Source organism: Myotis davidii, unplaced genomic scaffold, assembly GCF_000327345.1.
Source record: "Myotis davidii unplaced genomic scaffold, ASM32734v1 scaffold62, whole genome shotgun sequence".
NCBI lineage: Eukaryota > Metazoa > Chordata > Mammalia > Chiroptera > Vespertilionidae > Myotis > Myotis davidii.
The window spans coordinates 4,132,062-4,137,352 of record NW_006295180.1 but is presented as its reverse complement, the minus strand read 5'-3'; the positions used below and the strand labels follow the sequence as shown (position 1 = coordinate 4,137,352).

The 5,291-nt window shown below is 41.7% G+C and overlaps 1 protein-coding gene across 1 annotated transcript in view; it reads right to left on the bottom strand.

Annotated features, from left to right (window-relative positions):
- The window catches only part of ADTRP (androgen-dependent TFPI-regulating protein), an 85,188-nt gene extending 84,329 nt beyond the window's left edge, over nucleotides 1-859 (bottom strand). Inside the window, exon 1 of the mRNA XM_015567809.1 lies at nucleotides 677-859. The gene's annotated coding sequence lies outside the window, so the exon portion shown is untranslated. The remainder of the gene's footprint in view (nucleotides 1-676) is intronic.
- Nucleotides 860-5,291: the final 4,432 nt, after the last annotated feature.

Sequence of the window (5,291 nt, the reverse complement as noted above, 5' to 3'; positions counted from 1 at the left end):
CTGCCTTCTCTGCAGTTTCTCGCTGCAAGTTGTTTAGGGCCAAATTGTCATAGTCAGTGTCTAATAGGGCCAGGAAGCACCATTTACACTATAGGAATCTGGATGTTAAATACCCACCGTCAGCTGGCTATTTCTTGAGAACAAAAGAAAACAAGATGTCCCATGTAGTGGTGAGGTTGGAGGAAACTAGAAGTGGTTAAAAGACATTCTGCTCTCTGATCTCATTTTACCAAGTGGGTAGGAAGTCTTCCCATCATCCCCTCTTTTTCTCTGACCAAAGCAATAAACGACATTAGACCTCTTCATCTGATTTCACACTAGCGACAGTCTGTTGACACACAGGATCCATGTTCAGAAACCCAAGTTCCAATTCTGAGAAGCTACACAAATCTATGCCCCTGCCCACCCACTCCCTCTCTGTAACTGTTGTCACCTTCACACAGTGATGAACCTCAGATGCCGACTCATAGCCCTGCTGAGTGAGATCCTCTGTGTCGAGATCAGACATGTTATGAGGACACAGAAGCCTCATTGCCCTCTCACCCCACTGCCCTCTCACCCCATTGCCCTCTCACCCCATTGCCCTCTCACCTGGCCACACAGCCACTTCTCCAAGTAATCATCAGGCCGAGCAGACACTTACCTGCAAGCTATTTTTCTTAAGATTAGGCCTCACCTGTGGTTTCTGCAGAATGACCCTCTGCCTGAATATGGTCATTGTGACTGAGGATAACGAAGAGCTAAGGTCTTGCTTGCTTGTTGGTGGTAATTCATTTTGTTGATTGAAAAAGAAAAGAACAAAAAAAGCTTGGTTTGGAGGATCTCTCAGGCTGGCAGACTGTGAGAATGCTATCAAAGGTGAGCAGGCAGCATACCTGACTGATGAATTGATAGTCATGACTGCCAGAAAGTGTGGGAGTGGTAGCTGGCAAGAGGCACTCTTTTTTTTTTTTTTTTTTTTTTGGTGAGAGGGAGTTGCCTCACTCCCTCCACACCGGCATCAACCACCTGGCAGGAGTGTGCAGGAATAGCGCATAGAAGAAAAATGTGGGGGTGCGGTGTGTGAACGCAGCACAGTGGATTTGTATCAATGAAGCGGAGAACCAGTTTTCCTTTCTATTTTATTTAAATAGCTTTATTGAGGTATATCTCTCCAGAGAACAGAGGAAAATTTGCCTGGAGAATCTGAGTGTCCACTCTTCCCTCAAAGGACAACTTAAAAAGGAGACTTTCCAGGAGTCCAGCCAAGAGTCTGCTAGGGCACCAGCAGCGCCCCGGTGCATTGGCTTGGACAGGGCTACTCTCAGCTAAGTGGGAGCTGCCACACTTCAGGTTGTGGCTTGTCATGTTGCCCTATTATCCAAAACCCTTCCCCCAAGTTTTCTACCCTCTAAAGGGACATGTCAGGAGCTGTCTCAGGGATATTCCTTGGAATTTCAAATAAGACCCAGCTCTAGGGCAAGTTTAGAATCTCGTGGGCTATGTTTGGCCCAGATACCATCCCTTTGGCCACTTTGGATGGTGCTATTATTTTTAATTGGTGGGGCAATTATTATATCCCTTTGCATAGCCTTTACATGGAGAGTCTTAAAGATCTTTGCATCCATTCCATTCCATCACAGGCCTTTTAGCAATGACCATTCTCTTGCATTCCATACTAGAAAAACAAAATTCTTGCTGAGGCAAACTAACTCCCTTCAACCAAGTAAAGGACACCATTTGGGGAGGAAAGCACATACCTATTCACCTGGGATGACCTTACCTCACATCTGCCCATTATACACCAATACTTTCCTGTTCTGAGCCAACCCCCTGGGTCCCAAGCAATTCTCTTAGAGAATTGGATTTTATTTTGTTTTTCTGTCTCTAGCTATTTCCTGCTTTATTATTCAACAGCCTAAATTTAGCTCCACACTCCAACTTTACAGCCCAGATTTCCAATGTGCCATGAAAGCAAAAGTAACTGTGAGTGGGAGGCATTAGAGAGGTACTGGGGGTTGGGGGGAAGGGAGGCACATGAGGGCCAGTAGGGAGGAGAAGAAGTCATCATATTAGCAGAGCTGGATTCTGACATCTGAGAGGCTTCCCGCAGCACAAAACAGGCCCCAGGACCACAGAATCCCTCTAACTCACCTGAAGGGAGGTACAGTGCTGCCTGCCATGAAATAAGTAATCGGTTCTTCCCTTCCTATATCCTATAATGTGTTGGCACAATGCATAGTACTTGCTAACCACTCAAGAAAAAAAAGAGCCACTCACTCTGATTAACTGTCAGAACTAATTCTCATCCATGTTATTATACAATAAAGAGAAAAAAGGAAATCCAAGGAAACTGTACTTAAGTCCAGTACCTAATCAGGTTTTTTTCCCTTTCATCTGTTTCATACAAAAACTGCCTGGAATCACTGGTGTGAGCCATTAGGTTCCTCTCTTCAAGTGTTAATTAATTAAATGTGATATTTTAAAATATGCACGCCTCTTTCCAGGTAGAACAACCCAAGCTCTTTGTAAATTGCTCAATGCTCATTAGTCCCCGCCCCCGCCCCAGCAGTTCTACTTCATTGCCTTGTACCTTCTATTCCCCTGTTGGGCCACAACTCCAGCAGCAATAAGTATAGAGTAATTATTTCTGCCAGAAATGTTTCCCCTGAAAGGGGCTTGCCTTATTTTGGTTGTATGTGTGTGCTTGAAAGAAAGGCATGTTATAATATGAGGCCTCTTTGTTTTCCCTCTTTTAATACCCGCTGGTTCTCTAAGATGTCATTGGCAAACACAACAGCATTTGCTTTTGTTCCCTTTATAAATATTTTCCACTTGAGCCCTATTTCTTACTTACAACTGCTAAGTGTCTTGCTATGAAAAGCAACTGTTCCAAAGCAGTAGACTGAATGAACACAGCCTGTGTGGTTTTGATTTAGGAAACATTCAGCTTTTGGTCTGAAAAATGCCCTGGAATCAGAGCAGTTTATAGTCTCTTGGATTCTTGAAGGCAACTCAAATGGTAGGTATGTGTGTGAAAGGTGGGAGCTGGGGGCAGATGGGGAGACTTGGAATATCCAATTGATTTGTCATGTCTATTGCAATCATGCAATTATTCATTCAACAACAATTGCTGAATGCCTACTAAGTGTTTGCTACTCCTGGTCAAGTAATCCCCAAAAGGTGATCATTGAATCCAAGTAGAAAGCTTGTGTTAGACACTATGTTATGGAGGGCAAGAGACCAGACTTCATCATTGTCACAATTTATGTAAGATATAAGCCCTATCCAGATATCTGGAGACATTGAACATTTACCTATCTTGAAAAAAAGCTTACCAGAAGATGCTTACATAATTAAGAGTTTTTTAAAGGAAAAATAAATAAAATTTTATATATGTCAACAGACTGCCGGGAGCCAGTAATCCTTGCTGCTTGACACAGTCACTGCAAGGAAGAAACATCTGCACAGCTTATGTTTCAAGGGACCTGGCGTATATGGCATATGTTTGCTTCCCCTCTTAACACGCTATGTGTTTTAAAAAGGACCACCTCCCCGAGAAAGGTTGTTTCCCTAGGTGAGGATTTTCCCCTGGAGTTAGGGAGGGAATAAAACCCCTTAACTAAGTGCCAGGGGGGTAGTTAATCACTTTAACTAGGAACAATCACGCTTAAACTACATAATCTTTACTTAGGATAATCTCCTTCAGTTACTTCCTTGTAGCTTAATAGAACAATAGAGTAACCTTGGAATGGAGATAAGAAACACCCTAACCTTTGGAATAACGATTGATAGGATTGGAATTAACTGGTATAAATACAGATGTAACAAGACAACAGGACACAGAACTTAGATGAAGATCCAGAACTTCGCTGGAGATCCTAACCAGAATTTGGCTAGAGATCCTGGCTAGGCTGCTGATCAACTGAACGCTGTCTCCGTGTCATTCCTTCTTCGCCGACTCCGTCCACACCTTTGGGGACCCCTGGACCTGCTGGGATTGGACCCCAGCAACAGACATCACATTATCGCTTCTCACTCCAATAAGACCCTAGTCTGTTTTACATTGTGCCTGGCTTTTTTTTTTTTTTTTTTTTTTTTTTTGCTAGAATTCATTGTAATAAGATGCTTGAAAAGGTTCTTTCTGTCCAGGTTCAGATCCAACAAAACTAATCCTACATTAAGCTATGACAAGAAGACAGACAATTGGGAATCAGAGGCATGAGTACATCCTCAAGATTCTGTCTTCTCCATCTGATAAATGTGCCCCCCACTCTCCAGTTTTAATTTGATCACATCACTCATTTATCTAATCCTTTACCTTTACTACTGACTTGATAACTTCTAGTAAATTTCATGGCTAGAATAGGGAGAGAGAGATATAATTCATTCTGAGGTTGAAATCTGTTTCCATAATCATCTCTTCTGCTCTTTTCTACACGCTGTTTCAAAGTGAGCTTTCTAAAATACAGGTCAAGTCATATATCTCTTGTTTTAAAACCACCAATTGTTCCACATTGCTTACATAATAAACTCCTTACCTTAATAAATGTTTTTCAAAACAAAGATGCTTTTCAGAGTAGAGGTTTGCTGGAACAAAATGATCATTACTGTGGAGATGCTGATGCCACTGGTCCCAGAAGCAGAACTAGAAATTAAAAGCCAGAGAGTTAATCTTTAGATTAACATAGAAGATTTGGAACATTTAGAGACTCATAATGGAAAATCCAAGGGGTGCAATGAGTTTTGAACAGTGTAACAGACACTTTTGATTTGGATTCTTACAGGCCAAGTTGGACTAGAGTCAGACTGTGGTTAAAGGTATTATATTTGTTCTCGAACAGAAAAGTGAAATAATGTATGTGGGACTTAAACTCATACAATTCATCAAATCAAATAAAGATGAGAAAGATGACACTAAAATTATCACACACTTGTCTAACAATAGGGTTATATAAGTGGCCTAAATCATGCCATAAATCCCAGATGTTTAGCCAAGGAAAAAGAGAGGAATTGCATCTGTGTATAAGGTTAAGTTTCATTTAGACCCAGGGGATTCAAGATGGGAGACGGAAACAAATCATTTTCTCAAGAAGAGTCTGGATTTCTGAGTCTCAATGTTAGAACCAAACAGGTTAAGTTTGGGGGATATAATCTTTTTCCAAAGGTATCATTTATTTGCAGTAGGACCTGTGACTCTTAATCAACTGCCTCAGGTTTCTAGAACATGAATGAGCATCCGTTGAACAGAATAACTAATTAATGAAATTGTTGGCATTGAAGGGCAGATGCTGGGAGGGGGATGAGGTGCA